The sequence below is a fragment of the Cyprinodon tularosa genome, unplaced genomic scaffold, assembly GCF_016077235.1.
Source record: "Cyprinodon tularosa strain WSP-4 unplaced genomic scaffold, ASM1607723v1 ctg571, whole genome shotgun sequence".
Taxonomy (NCBI): Eukaryota; Metazoa; Chordata; class Actinopteri; order Cyprinodontiformes; family Cyprinodontidae; genus Cyprinodon; species Cyprinodon tularosa.
Genome location: NW_024039309.1, coordinates 641,388 through 656,265, shown reverse-complemented (window position 1 = coordinate 656,265; position 14,878 = coordinate 641,388). Strand labels below are relative to the sequence as shown.

Sequence of the window (14,878 nt, the reverse complement as noted above, 5' to 3'; positions counted from 1 at the left end):
ATAGAAAATTGAGTTGGTTTGTCTAAAGGTCTGTTTGAGGAAACCAGTCAACTGATTGAGATCAGATCAAAAATCATACAGACGCTGTTATTGTTTTTGCTATGTTTTTATTTGATGCTTAAAACATAAATCACAATCTTAACTGATTCCCTTTAAATTTCTTCATTTGTCCCTAATATATTAGAAAAAACATCTAGCTTGATAACAAATCATAATTTCTTTAATACTAAACTGATTAGAATTTATAAAAGCTGATTAAAGTGTTGAGCTTTAAAACCCACCTCACTAGTTCTACCAACAATTAAAATAAATCTATGTCAATCAAAGAGTGAATGAAAACTACAGAAGGCCTAGAAGAGAAGGGTCATGTCATTAAGTAACCTAACCGTATGCAAATTACTTTTCTTCTAAATTTAGAAGAACAAAAATAAGGACAAAAGCTGGAGAGAAAAAAAAACCTGTATGGGTGTCTGTAATACCAATTTGTGCCACAACAGAGGAAGTGCTCCACTATTACACCTTTTTGATGTTTCAAAGTAATTGAGCTTTTGGCTTTAAAAATCAAGTATAAAACGGTTGCATTTGTTTCAAAAACTGATTAATAACTGTATTTATAAATAATTGGATTTGTTTAAAAACTAATTGGTCCAAGCATTTCATATCAGATCAATAAGACCCAAATCTTCATGACAATCATAGAACATCTGAAACCTCATAAATAGCATCCTCAGAAGAAGAAAATCACACATTTATGGTCTATAAGAGGTTTGGTTTCAGAAGGTTTGAAAATCAAAATTAAAATTGATTAAAATTTGGATGCTCTGCTTTTAAAAATGACTTTCTGAATCTTCTATTAGCACGTTCTGCAGCACTCCGCATGTGGTTCTCTTATCTGATTAACATTGACATTTCTCTTACTAACTCACCCACTTACTGCTCATACTTTCAGTTAACCTCCTTTTTATTTTTTACACCCGTTGAAGTTTGGTCCAAATCTAAACTTTGGATTATTTGAGCGTATCGAGCCCGATGCTATTTCTTAATAGTTTACAGTTATCTTCAAAGAGCTACAAATTGCTGGAAAAACACCCCAACCAAAACAGTAAAGCCACTGATGTCCTGAGATTATACTCTACCCATGAAATCTGATTATTTTAGAGCTCCATTAGCCCACAGACATCCCTTCACCAGTCACCAATGAATACAGAAAACAAAGAAAATCAGCTGTAGATCCACCAGGTGTAGAGATGTCCTTGTACCATCAAGGCGTCAGGAGCCATGTAAAAACTAGGATCATCCTGGATGTTTTCAGCTCCCTTGGGTCAGTCCCAGTCAATATGGAATCAATCTGAGAAGACAAGAACAAACTGACCATTTTTTCTTCAAAACAACACCCCTGTCCTTTGTTTTACACTAAGCTCCTTTTTTTTTAACTCCAATCTGTCCATCTTGGGTCCTTGTTATTGACTCTGAAGTTTTAGCTCTGCTCTGACTGTTTGCTACTGGGTGGGGCGGGTGGCCACACTTAGAACATGAGAAATCAACTGAATTGGTTGAAGGATCTGGTCATTCTTTCTACATACCATCCTGAAGGTATGTTTCAGATACAAATGAGTGGAGGCCATCTTTAAGGCCTAGCCTAGTAAGCCCGAAGTAGCTGCTAAAAGCAAAGTCTGGGAAGTTTTGTTAAGGTCTTAGCTCGATCTAAGATCAACGCTAGAAGCAGATGGATAATTGGGTGGATAAGAATGTGCAAGCATTATTGACGATTTGCCAGAACAAAGCAATCTTACCTAACCAGTCCATGACATGCTGAGGAAGGCAGCAGGGTCTTCATACCTGGACCTGACAAATCTACGTTTCCGAAGTATATCACACTTCTAGATGTTAAGGATAGACAATTAATGAAGTCAATATGAGAGCTTATGCTGGTGAAGCCATTGATTTGTTAAATATCCCAATAAAGAGACAAACATCTTGAGGTAAAGTCAGTAGGATTTAGAGAAGGGGCACCTTGACGCAGCTGTTCTCCTGTTTGACACACAGCTGCAGTTTACAGTGCAGGTAGACCTCAGCAGAGCTTCCAGAGAACTGGAACATGTTGAAGGAGAAGTAGTTGGAGGTTCCCTCTCCGTTTCCTTCCACCTTCACCGTCTGGTCCTCAGAGTTTGGACAACTGCCGACAAAAGTGAAAACAATCTTAGTTTAATGGTCAGATTAGTGAGATTATAAAGGTCGTCATGACTGGATCTCAGCAGCAGTCTCACCCATTCTTAATCAGGTAATATTTGCGACCATCAGAGGGGGAGGCCTGGTCAGTTGCCAGCAGGAGTCGGTTACCACAGCAACCAGGTTTTCATCCAGGCCGTCGGTGTCCAGCTCCACCCAGACCTTCTGGTTGAGTCGTATTTCTGTGTTTGAATCCACAGCTTGTGTTCGGCCGGCGTCAGCGTAGGCCTTCATCGTCAGAGAGTAATTCCAAGGTCCGGATGAGATGACTTGGACCACAGAGCTGAAGGTAACCCACACAGATCCATTGGTTTCGTTGTTAAGGTGAAAAAGGAACTCTGGTGAGGAAAGCTATTTCTGATTTTTCTCTTTCAACACACCTGGACTTGACTCTGAAGGCCACAGTCTTTATATCAGGATCAGTGTGAGTGCAGGAGAAGTCGATGGAAACCTGGTCTTGGCGGGTAATGCCATCAGAGGAAAGGTTCTGGGTCATGATGGTGTTTTTGTAGACAGTTTGGCTGTTGTTTTTCTGAAGATTGAAGCAAGAAAATGTTTGACACAGGTGAGATATTATTATTTAACGATTTCAGGGTTGGAACTAGGGCTGGGCGATATAGAAAAAAAGCTTATCGATAAAAAAAAATGCATATTGATCGATATCGATAATTATTGAAAAGATCTGAAACCATATTTTATGTGCAGCTCTGCCTGGACTTTTTATAATATTGCTAAATGATTGAATTTTAATAAAAAACACTTCGACTTCGAATTAAATCTTTATTTAACCAACTTTTTTAACCATAACAGAATTGTTTTAAAGAAAAATAACTTAAGAGACCTGAGTTATGTTATTAAATACTGACAAAGAATAAACTAAAGTGACCAGAAAAGTGACCAAAATAAATATAACAAATAAATAAATGCCCCCCCACCGCCGCCCCCGTTTCCTGCTTTAACCTGAGTTATTACTTTGAAGTTTCTGGCCCCTCAGCATTTTTATCTCAATTGTTAGAACTACGTGGGAAACTGCCCAGAACTGAAAATATATATATATTTTCCGAAGATTCCTCGGAGGAGAGCCGCACCGGGGCCTACACAGCTCGTAGTCCTGCGGCTGTGAGCGGCTGAGATGATAAAAAAAAAGTTGGTTTCGTTATCAGACTGGTTTTCACTGGTTCCCTACACATTTTCTAGATGTCTGTGGTTTGTTTTTGGTCCGACTTGCCATGACCGAAATACTGCCAGACTGCCGAACTACAAAAACCTTTCTTTGAAACAATCGGTCTGCGCCAGGTGACGTCAATGTTTACCTCGGGCGCGGTGCATCGTGGGAAAACCACCATAATAGGTGGAAAGTCGAGATAACCCACACGCGGCTGTTCTTTCGGCACAATTATTTACCAGAAATGACACGATCGTGTTGTGTGAGAGGCTGCCAGTCCCGGTGTCGTGCCAAGGTAGTTATCCCTGCGAAAATTTGTATCTCCTCGTCGGCGCGCGCACGGAGTAGGAAGAACAACCCGACTTAACTCCGCTTCAATTCCAACGTGCAGAACTTGAAATTTGAAAGGTTTTAAGTGTATGAAAGTTGAGCTTTACTGTTTTATTCTTTGCTTCACATGTTATAGCAGAATATCGCCAGTGATATTGATCTAAAACTAATAATAAAACACAAACGTTTGCTTGAAAGCTGGTCGCTGACAGCAGTGTCTACTCCTCCCTCTGAAAGCAAACAGATCCTTGTTTTTTTCCACACGTTCATTAAAAAAATCTCTCATTGTTTCACAGTGTCCAAATGTTCTCATCCCATTGAAAAATGTTGTAAACCATATACTTGTAATAAAAATGAAATAGAAAATGGAGTGCACGTGTAATCATTAAAGACTATATGCAGAAGGAAAATAATTGTTTCCTGGTTGAAATTTAGTACTTAAATCTATATTTGTGTTTATAGTAACGTACAATTTATCTATGTTGTACTATCCTTAATAAACAGTTTGTCTTCTAACATCAGCCATTTTATTTCATCCCATATTGCTAGAACTGGCAATATGGGATGAAATAAAACCTGCTGTAATCTGTTACCCCTGTCTAAATCAGGCAAAAAAAGGCCCCATCTTTTTCATTTTTGGCTTAAAAATATCTTTTAGGACGACAACTAACTCCTGAAACTTTGGATGTGATTGACCTTTATTTCTTAAAGTTATAAGGGGGGAACAAATTATAGCAGGCCACCTGCTGTAATCTGTTTCACCCTGTCTAAATCAGGCAAAAAAGGTCCCAGCTTTTTCATTTTTGGCTTATAAGCATCTTTTATGATGACAACTAACTCCTGAAACTTTGGATGTGATGGACCTTTATTTCTTAAAGTTATAAGGGGGGAACAAATTATAGCAGGCCACCTGCTGTAATCTGTTTCACCCTGTCTAAATCAGGCAAAAAAGGTCCCAGCTTTTTCATTTTTGGCTTATAAGCATCTTTTATGATGACAACTAACTCCTGAAACTTTGGAGTTGATTCATTTTTGGCTTATAAGCATCTTTTATGATGCAAAAAATGAAAAAGCTGGGACCTTTTTGGCCTGATTTAGACAGGGGGGAACAGATTACAGCAGGTGGCCTGCTATAATTTGTTCCCCCCTTATAACTTTAAGAAATAAAGGTCCATCACATCCATAGGCGGATCTACTGGGGTGGCATAGGGTGGCAAATGCCACCCTAAATGACAGCCTTGCCACCCCAGCTGCCACCCCAGTTGGCTGTAGGGGTGGCGAGGCTTACAAATTATGGATCATTTGAGAATTACGACCGCTAATTTCCAATGTCGGGCTGCAGTGAATGCAGCACGAGATGACGCGAGAGCGACTGTGATTAGTTTTGAAAACCGAATGGGGCAAAGCGAGGGAGCCAGGGGTGATGGGGAGAGGAGACACGGGATGAAACAGGTAAAAACTGATCTACAGAGAAATGAAATCATAATGAAAGCACAATGTTGCTAGCATAGCTGCAATGCTGATTTTGAGATGAGAAAAATCAGGTTGCAGAACATTATTTCTCTATCTATGATGTTAGTTAGGCCTGACGTTTCAGGTTCAGAAAGACATACTTGTGGTCAACTCTGACAGAAAAGAGACGATCAAGTTTGGTTGTACTCAAATCAAAACGCACAAAGGTATTGGATCTAAATAAAGTTGTGAAGCGTTTTGCTGAGCAACATGGAAATCACTGCATTCAGCTGTTATAGTCATGTTAACTTTATGTTATGCTCTCTGCTGAGCCTTTACAGAGCTGTTACATTTTGTTTTGGTACCTGAGAAAATCTGATATTTCCTTTAAAAAAAACAAAAGTGTTAAAAGTTCAAAATGTGATACTGGTGTGAATCCTGCTTAATATTAAGAAGTGTTGTTGTTTTTTTTTTGTATATATAGTATGAAGCTATACAGAAATGACCCGTATGAACCTACTCACAAGCAAAATGTATTTTTATGTTGCTTCTTTTCAGATTTGTGGAGATTTTGATGAAACATACAGAACCCGCCTTTTTGTTGATTTGTTGATACAGCAGTATGGAGGACCAATTATCAACTTAATTGATAATAATAATTACCAACTCTGCCATATTTAAAAATAAATACAGAAATAAATAAATGCTCAATAAATAAATAAGCATACAATTAATTGCCACCAAAAATACAAACAACAAATTAAATTATACAGCTAGTCATAAAGGTATATAACTTTTTTAATTGGCTTCTTTATTTCTTTGCCTTTTTAATATTTACCTTATTTATTTTTTTGTCACTTATTATCTTCAACTTCATTTTTTAATTACTTATATTTTTAATTATTTACTTATGTGCATGTTATCATATTTTTGTCTGTTTTATTCTTCCTTTGTATTTTTCTACCCTAGTTATTTCTTCGCCGCTATTTCTTTCTGCCTGCCCTTTTAACATTTCTGCCTGCCATTATAATATAATTTCTAATTACATTTATTTGTTGATTGTATTTTTGGTGGCAATTAATTGTATGCTTATTTATTTATTAAGCATTTATTTATTTCTGTATTTATTTTTAAATATGGCAGAGTTGGTCCTCCATATACAGCTCTATCTACAGCATATTTACATGCATGAAATGTCCCTTTCATGTTGCCTTAACTGCTGTATGTCAAGTTACTGAGGAACAAATGGGGTAAATGTGTGTTCAGAGTAAACAATCCATAGATGTCCAGTACCTTGTTCGGGTGCCTTGACCCATTTATTTCTACTGTGTAGTTCTGCTCACTTTAGTACAGCTCAGTCCATAGATCTCTGATAGGTAACTTTTTCTTTCTATAGTTTCTTCTTGTGCAAATGCTGCAAAGCTGCCTCTCTGACAGTCAATCTCACACATCTGCGACTCAGTACCTGTGTCTTACCTTAATACCTTTCCTGTCATAAGGCCCCTCTAGAAGTAGTGTTATCATTCTATCTCCTATTAAGTGAGATCTCATTGTACAATGTATTTTTAATATGAACTGTTTCACATGAAACACTAGTACTGTACATACTATTCTCACCAAACTGTGATAACTGATTAAATTCAGTGTAAACAAATGCCATATGTTGCCACCCCTAAAAAATTCCTGCCCCCCTCTCGCCACCCCATAAATATTTTTCTAGATCCTCCCCTGATCACATCCAAAGTTTCAGGAATAAATTGTCATCATAAAAGATGCTTATAAGCCAAAAATGAAAAAGCTGGGGCCTTTTTTGTCTGATTGAGACAGGGGGAACAGATTACAGCAGGTTTTATTTTATCCCATATGGCCAATTGTGGCAAAATGGGATGAAATAAAACGGCTGATGTTAGAAGACAAACTGTTTATTAAGGATAGTACAACATAGATAAATTGTACGTTACTATAAACACAAATATAGAATATAAAAAATAGATTTAAGTACTAAATTTCAACCAGGAAAAAAATATTTCCTTCTGCATATAGTCTTTAATGATTACACGTGCACTCCATTTTCTATTTCATTTTTATTACAAGTATATGGTTTACAACAGTTTTCAATGGGATGAGAACATTTGGACACTGTGAAACAATGAGAGATTTTTTTAAGGAACGTATGGAAAAGAACAAGGATCTGTTTGCTTTCAGAGGGAGGAGTAGACACTGCTGTCAGCGACCAGCTTTCAAGCAAACGTTTGTGTTTTATAATCAGTTTTAAATCAATATCACTGGCGATATTCTGCTACAACACGTGAAGTAAAGAATAAAACAGTAAAGCTCAACTTTCATACACGTAAAACCTTTCAAATTTCAAGTTCTGCACGTTGGAATTTAGGCGGAGTTAAGTCGGGTTGTTCTTCCTACTCCGTGCGCGCTCCCGACGAGGGGATACAAATTTTCGCAGGGATAACTACCTTGGCACGACACCGGTACGGTAATTTCGCATTCTGCTTACTTTTTTCCATATAGTCAGAGAAACAAACTCAATCCTTTAGTCCTTCGTTTAGCTATGCTGTGGTTGTTTACACTACGCCTTTTCCACCAAAAATGGCGTCTTAGCAACAAATGTCACGTGACTGGCGGAGACCGATTTCCTCCGCCTCTCCTTGCTGCACAGCTTCATGTGCTCTGTGTTGAGGTTTGAGAGGGCGGTGCTTGGTGACGTCGTGCCTGGGTCCGCGATTGTGATTGGTTGGGAGGAAGAAGTGGCTAGCATAAACCTACATGCTAGGCTACAATGAGAAGGAAGGAAAACTGCGTTTCTTTTTTATCGAACTTTTATCGACCCTCTTTTTTTCTATTGCGCCACACGTCTATCGATCGATATATATCGTTATTGAATTATCGCCCAGCCCTAGTTGGAACTAAACCAGAACCTGAACTGGAGAAAATACACTGGTTGATTTAAACTATAATGATCTAGAGGAGTGAGAACCAGTGTTGTGCCTGAGCGCGTTCATTGAACGAAAGTTCATGAACTCGTTCATATTTTGGGCGAACGTGAACTGAACGTACTGCATTACTGCCTGATGAACGTTATTGCGAACTCGTTCATTCTGGTGTCTGTGAACGGCACGCTCTCTCAGTTCAGCTCCGTTCAATAGGTTACCAGATTTCTATAAAGCCCTCCAGGCGAAACCCCAGTTAAATCAAACCATAAATAGGCCTTAATATGTAGCGGGAAAAACACCCAATCTGGCAACACCAGCTACCAGCGTCGTAGCCTACAGCCGCGTGCGTCATCAAAACAAAATGCGGCGTGGAATCCATAGCAGCATGGAGGCTACCGTGGAGGCGACAAAGCAGCAGTATGATCACTTAGAACAGTTTTATGACCAGGTGGCCCGCCGGCTTTCAGTAAAAAAATCCACACTTCAGTAACCTTAAATTCCTCCCTCAGCCTGGTCCCTCAGTTTGTGTTAGTAAAATCTTCTTGAGCGGAGGTCTTCAACAGGGGATCCGCGACCCCTAGGGTGTCTACGGAGGTACTGCATGAGGGTCTGCATGGTTAGTTGATATTTTTATATTCCCCCCTGCAATTTTTTCCCCCACTAATTGAAATGTCTTTAAATCCACATTAACATGAAATCAACACACTGTAGTAAACAGATAAATGGAGACAGAAGATGTCTTTCAGTCATCAATGCTCACATTCAGCGACACACAGGAGCTCTTTCAAGCTGGGCACCGTTTCCTTCACAACAACCAGGAATCAGAATCAGAAAAACTTTAATAATCCCAGGGAGAAATTAATTTCTTTACATTACTCCATCTGTAATAGAGTGACTATAGGACACAATTTCATACAATATATATAGTTAGGGGGTCCCCGCTCCATCTCGCTATCAGTTTGGGGGTCCTTGGTCTGGAAAACATAGAAGACCCCTGTTCTTGAGGGTTTTACTATCCATGTAACTTGTTTGTTAAACCTGCCTGGTATAATTTTCCAGGATTCCTTTTTAGTATGTATTGAAATGGAATTTCAAATGGAAAAAAATTATTAAAATAATTAAAAAAAAAAACATTTGCACCTTAAAGACTATTTTCCTATTTTTCTTTTAATAATTCCTCATTAAAAAGACCATTCAAGCAGGTAATTTTTCCTGGTGTTTTTGAGAATATACTGTAGGGGTGAAAGCTGCAGCTGCTACTAGTGTGAAGTGATTGGACAGCAACAAAGCGTTAAAGCAACAATGGGGAAATGCTGTCCCCTCAATGCTAATGTAAACCCTGGTTGGATAAGGATTCAAAACTGGATATGAAGATGAAATCTGACGCACAGTTTCAGAGTTACAACTGATAAAATAATTGCTGTCTGTGGTTCTACAGTAGGCTATGGTGTAATTGAGCAATATATGAAAAAAAAAAAAAAAGAACTATGAACTAGTTCATTTTTTGGTTTTGAATTATGAACTATGAACTGAACTAGTTCATTTTAAAATGTGTGAACTGAACTTTGAACTAGTTCACGTAGAAAGAGAACTTTCCCAACACTGGTGAGAACCCACCGTGATTTCAGTCCCACATAGGTTGGAGCTGTTGAAGCTGAAAGTCACCATGTGGCTCTGCTCATCCACCTGTCCTCTGCAGGTCGCCTCTTTCAGCTGTAAGGCAGAATAGTCGAGGCCTTTTTCCTCCAGGAGACAATCGACCAGAGTCAGAGAAGCAGAGTTCAGACTGCAGACCGGTGAGTCACCTGAAGGTTACAGTGTTGGTTAGGAAAATCCCAGTTAGAGGGTTTGCTCCAATCATTCAGACCTGTCTTTATGGTGTCACAGCTGTCATACCCAAAGAGTTGGTCTCTCTGTACTTGGAGGCAAAAATGGCTCTACAGAGGCAGCCAGTTTCTCCACCAGCAGTCTTCTCTCCACAGAACTCATGATCGCTGCAGGTCCTGTCCTTGCAGAAGGCCCTAGGGGGCGCTGCAGAGCAACATTCATCATGTATTAAGCTGAAAATGGTAAACTTCTTCAGAACAGATGAAGACAATCAGGTCTCACAGCACTCAGCCTTGGACCTCCAGTCCCCCAGGGTGCTGTTGCTCCTCATGCTGCAGGCTCTGGCGTAGGCCTCCAGGAACTGACACCTGAGGCCGTCCAGATCAGGATAGCTGCACAAAGTGTCTTTGCAGACGGCGATGTGGGGCTCTGGGTCAACGCCACAGGATGTAAAGGGCGCCTCCTGTAGGATGTTACAGCTGCTCCACATGTAGAAAGAAACATGGAGAACATAGATGATGGGGAAAGAGATTTATCTCCCATCAGAGTTCAGGTCACATGATATTAAAGATGTGATGTAACATGTAGTTTCCCACAGAGATCAGAGTTAAACACACAGATGTTTCTGAATGAATCTGCTCACCGTTCAGACATCTTGGTGCAGTTGATCAAACTGTCACTGGTGTCGGTGTGCTGCTTCTCACAGCTAGGGGGCGACACACAACAAGGTCAGGACTGATTCCTGAGCAGATGTAGAGTCCACTCATCCAGCAGCAGCAGTCAGTGAGGAGGTCTTACCTGGTGGAGTTGTCCTCAGAGAGCCTCTCTTCACTCAGAGACCTGCTGGAGTTTCCACACAGACCCTGTGGAGACTGTCCAGGTGGTCCTGCTTAGGATCAGGACACAATGAGAGTCAAACTGGAGGAACACAGCAGCTGAAACAAGGACAGCAGAGTTTAAGTTCATCATGACCCAAACCTGACCAGTGTTCTGTACCTTCCAGGTGGATCTGTGTGGTGGAGCCATCAAAGAAGACAGAAGCAGTGAAGTCTGAGAGCGTCACCTTGGCAGTGACTCCAGTTTGGTCCTTAGAGAGCTGCACGCCGTGAACAGTCTGAACCGAGCTGTTGAGGTTCAGCTCTGAGTTGTTCAGCTGGTTCACAAAGAGACAAAGTGGAGGAAACACTGAGGGGAACGTTTCAAACCCTGACTGTTTCTATGGCAACAACCACTAAGTTTAGCAGCATTCAGAGAGCTGATGCCACTGAGGAAACCAGAGACACCGTCAGGATCAAACTACTCTCTGATCTACGACCTGTGTCTGCAGGCGACTCACCACAACTCTGCCTCCTTGGTTCAGACCAATGGCCTGTCCTGCCAGTTGCAGCGTCACGCTGTCCAGGAAGCTCACATCTTTACGACGGCGCTCCTGGAAGTTGGCCAGAACCTGGAAGCCTGGTGCTGATGGGATCCTCAGCAGAGAGTATGAACAGCGATCCTTCACAGAGTTCTGCTGGCCGTGGAAGTCGATGACAGCGGGACCTGTCACCGTGCAGATGGCGTCCATCATGGAGTCAGAGGAGCACCTGATGAGGGCAGGAGGCATGCATAGGGTCTATCAGTGAATGAGAAAGTACCTCAAAACTTATTGTTTATATTATTTATATCCGTAACCTAATTCAGACACTAAGACTCACATATAACACAGACTGATTTATTTAGAGTTTTAATTTCTGTTAATTATGAAAAAAGCACAAGGTGGCAGCTTGCTGGAGCTCATCTTTATTATTTTGAGCCTTTCTTTCTTCCTCTTGTGTCATCGTTTCCTGGAGGTTCATTTTGTTCCTTCTAGTGTTTCATCCCATGAAGCTGGAAGACTTTAGACGTTAATTTTGGTTTAAACATCGCTCTGTTATCTGTTGAATGCAGCAGCACACAGATGTTTACGTTTTCCTGAAAAGGTCCAACTATTCTGCCTTCATCAGTTGTGGCCCATAAATCTGTCTCTATTTCCTCCTCTTTCAGGAGGAATGGGACATAATTCCAGCAAAATCATGTGAGAAGCTTTTTTTATCCTTTAATAATCGTTTTCAATAAATTCAACTGCTGCATGGAAGTCCAGCTTATTTAGCAATGACCTTTATGGCTTCTTCTCCTTCTGGAAGCTTCTGGACAACGCTGCAATAACCTAAGGACTGTCTGTCTTATAATGTTTTCGAAACACCACATCTGTTTTTGGTTATGTATGTTTATTATTTAAATATTAAAGGAAGCATAATTTTATTTATTTATTTGTTGTTGTTTTTATACAGAAACCTCAGATCAACACTGTTCTAACTTCCACAGAATCAACCACCTCTCCTTCCTCTGTAAAACCATTGGATCTATCTGTCTGGGAGTCTGGCTGCTATCCATATATACACTCACCGGCCACTTTATTAGGTACACCTGTCCAACTGCTCCTTAACACTTAATTTCTAAGCAGCCAATCACATGGCGGTAACTCAGTGCATTTAGGCATGTAGACATGGTCAAGACAATCTCCTGCAGTTCAAACCGAGCATCAGTATGGGGAAGAAAGGTGATTTGAGTGACTTTGAACGTGGCATGATTGTTGGTGCCAGAAGGGCTGGTCTGAGTATTTCAGAAACTGCTGATCTACTGGGATTTTCACGCACAACCATCTCTAGGGTTTACAGAGAATGGTCCGAAAAAGAAAAAACATCCAGTGGGCGGCAGTTCTGTGGGCGGAAATGCCTTGTTGATGCCAGAGGTCAGAGGAGAATGGCCAGACTGGTTCGAGCTGATAGAAGGGCAACATTGACTCAAATAACCACCCGTTACAACCAAGGTGGGCAGAAGAGCATCTCTGAACGCACAGTACGTCGAACTTTGAGGCAGATGGGCTACAGCAGCAGAAGACCACACCGGGTGCCACTCCTTTCAGCTAAGAACAGGAAACTGAGGCTACAATTTGCACAAGCTCATCGAAATTGGACAATAGAAGATTGGAAAAACGTTGCCTGGTCTGATGAGTCTCGATTTCTGCTGCGACATTCGGATGGTAGGGTCAGAATTTGGCGTCTACAACATGAAAGCATGCATCCATCCTGCCTTGTATTAACGGTTCAGGCTGGTGGTGGTGGTGTCATGGTGTGGGGAATATTTTCTTGGCACTCTTTGGGCCCCTTGGTACCAATTGAGCATCGTTGCAACGCCACAGCCTACCTGAGTATTGTTGCTGACCATGTCCATCCCTTTATGACCACAATGTACCCAACTTCTGATGGCTACTTTCAGCAGGATAATGCGCCATGTCATAAAGTTGGAATCATCTCAGACTGGTTTCTTGAACATGACAATGAGTTCACTGTCCTCAAATGGCCTCCACAGTCACCAGATCTCTATCCAATAGAGCATCTTTGGGATGTGGTGGAACGGGAGATTCGCATCATGGATGTGCAGCCGACAAATCTGCGGCAACTGTGTGATGCCATCATGTCAATATGGACCAAACTCCCTGAGGAATGCTTCCAGCAACTTGTTGAATCTATGCCATGAAGAATTGAGGCAGTTCTGAAGGCAAAAGGGGGTCCAACCCGTTACTAGCATGGGGTACCTAATAAAGTGGCCGGTGAGTGTATGTGGATCTGTGCAACGAGAGCAAAGTGGAACCAAAGTCATATTCCTTGTTCTGCCACAAATTGGACCAATAAAGCTGATTCTGAAAACAATAGACCACCAGTGGGCAGTCTACCGTTCCTCATCCCGCCCTAAAAATACCAAAAGTTGACCTACTGACCTGCCGTTGCCTTGACAACGCTCCAGAGGTCCACAGGTGGAGTTCTGCAGGATGGCATCCTCAGAGCAGATGAGACTGACACAGGTTTGAGGATCAGAACTGACCACATCACCTGGTTTATAGCAAAGACATGAGTATAAAGGAAGATCTTCTGAGCTGAAAACTCAGACATTTATGAATAATTAATTTTGTCCCAAAACAAAAAGAATATATATAATTTGACTATTTGATTTTATCCACAGAATCAGGAGGTTTATGCTTGAATGGAGAGATTCACAGACCTGAGCTTCTGCAGCCGGTCAGGTCTGCATATGCAAAACCTAAAGTCGCATTAATAGACTTGACTTTGATTCCATCCACCAGAATATCAAGCAGCTGCAAAACAACAAAGAGTCAGAACCCCAGGTCTGAAACATAGATGGAGCAACATGGAAACAAACATGTCCTGATAAGAGAAAATCAGCAGGAGGAAAGTTTGTTATAGAATCATCATTCAGTTAGAGGAGATCCTTTATTCAGACTTTGATCACGGTTCCTTACCGATGGAATCCAAGCCTCATATATTAGAGCAGTTTCTGACCCAAAGCTGAATATGCCATAAGCTCCCTGTAAGAAGAACAATTTAAGCATGTTTTACTCTTTATAAAAAAACATAAAAAAACACTTTAAATTGCATCAGATACAAAATATTACAGAAGCATCGGTGGTCTGTGGTGATTTTTTAACCTAACTTAAACATTTAGTGTTTAACTTTTTTCTTTGAAAGTTTAATAATGATACAAAAAAAAATAGATTGACTTAATGTTGAAGAACTTACAGTTCCAGAGAATATGTAAACCCAGCATTCCATGGTGGTGTTTATGGCTGGCACATTCTGATGAATGAGAGATTCTAAAACTTCATATCTTCCTCGAGCATCAAACTGTACCCCCTCCCCTTCTGGTCCCACCAAACAGTTGCCTTTGGTCTGAGGGTCGTAGAATCCGTTGAAACAGATCACTACGTTTTCACCCGTAAAGTTCACCTGGAAGAGTCAGAACCAGAAAATAAAGACTAGAATCAACATTTCTAGGACAAGCAAGTCATCTGTAAACCTGGATAAAAAAGATGATGTTTGAGAGTAAA

The 14,878-nt window shown here is 40.7% G+C and overlaps 1 pseudogene; it reads right to left on the bottom strand.

Moving 5' to 3' along the window:
• Positions 1 to 1,998: 1,998 nt before the first annotated feature.
• Positions 1,999 to 14,603, bottom strand: LOC119797127 (annotated as a pseudogene).
• Positions 14,604 to 14,878: the final 275 nt, after the last annotated feature.